Source organism: Propithecus coquereli, unplaced genomic scaffold, assembly GCF_000956105.1.
Source record: "Propithecus coquereli isolate 6110/MARCELLA unplaced genomic scaffold, Pcoq_1.0 Scaffold100, whole genome shotgun sequence".
NCBI classification, from domain to species: domain Eukaryota; kingdom Metazoa; phylum Chordata; class Mammalia; order Primates; family Indriidae; genus Propithecus; species Propithecus coquereli.
Genome location: NW_012133859.1, coordinates 5,429,979 through 5,430,465, shown reverse-complemented (window position 1 = coordinate 5,430,465; position 487 = coordinate 5,429,979).

The window sequence follows — 487 nt, the reverse complement described above, 5'->3', positions numbered from 1 at the left end:
AGGTCGGGGGGAGGAGAAGGGGATGACTAAATCCACACCTAACGGATGTGGGGCACACTGGGGAATGGGCAGGCTTGTCTGGCAGAGCAAAGGCAATTTATGTAACCAAAGCTTTTGTACTCTGGTAATGTTTTGAGATAAAAAAATAAAAAATAATTCAAAGCCATTGATATATATCGTTCTTAAATTATGCAACTCCTGATCTATATTAGAATAACTCAGGTTAAGTACCTTGATATTGAAAGAAAATTAAAATGAAAATTTTACAACTGATAATCAGGCAGTTAAAATTAAAAATCACAGGCTAACTGTAAAAATGTTTTCATATGTAAGTCAGTAACTTGAGAGTTGTTCTAGTATAAGAAAAAGCAAAGAAATATTATTAAGAATATACACATTATATTGAACTGACTTTGCTATTTTTTTTTACCACTTGAATTTGTGGAATGATATCATACCATTCTAAATTTTCATTAATAAATAATAT